The sequence below is a fragment of the Pteropus vampyrus genome, unplaced genomic scaffold, assembly GCF_000151845.1.
Source record: "Pteropus vampyrus isolate Shadow unplaced genomic scaffold, Pvam_2.0 Scaffold38, whole genome shotgun sequence".
Taxonomy (NCBI): Eukaryota; Metazoa; Chordata; class Mammalia; order Chiroptera; family Pteropodidae; genus Pteropus; species Pteropus vampyrus.
The window spans coordinates 6,252,322-6,253,105 of NW_011888819.1; positions in this window are offsets into that span (position 1 = coordinate 6,252,322).

Consider the following 784-nt stretch of genomic DNA (forward strand, 5'->3'; position numbering starts at 1 on the left):
TAGCACCTCTCAATGTCTTATTTCTACAACCATGTGTCCTGATACAATGCAGTCATATTAACGTGATTTTGGCTTTCTCATTTTTTTCCTCCTACTTAATGGAATGTCCTTCCTCAAACATTCATAAATAAAAAGGAGCTCCTCTAAATTACCATATAAAAATAGATCTCTGTTATTATCTGTCTCACTACCCTAGCTGAACATTTATGAAAACTTATTTTAATTATGTTAGTTATGTCATATTTGAATCATATGACAAAATCACATGATTTTCTTCTATTTTGGTTTTCTACTGGTTGACCTCGCCATGTAAATTAAGGGCAGCACTACAAACACTGTAAAGAAATGTTAAAAATGTCAATCTGATAAAAAGTTAAAAAAGCAGCCAATAATAAACAAAGGCATAAAAAGTCTAGAAAAATGGAATGAATATTTTAACTACTATGACATACTAAAGCAAGAGAGAGCAACGAAACAAAACAAAAAATTAAATGACTTAGAAGTGTTATTTGTTCTAATGTTGAGGAGATTTATTTCAAAAGAATTGCTTCATATACTTTATTCCGGATGTATGGCTGAAAAACTTGAACTTTTCCTATTCTTCTTTCCAGCTCTGAAGTAAATTTCTATTCTATACAACTCTTGATACCCTATTTGTGATAAAAACTGAATTGCAACCTAGAATTATATGGAAAGCAGAATTTGGAAATGATGAACATTTTGCAGAAAATTTTTAAGTAAGTGTTGAAGTTGTAGCTGCTTACAGTAAAATGAGAGAAGAAAA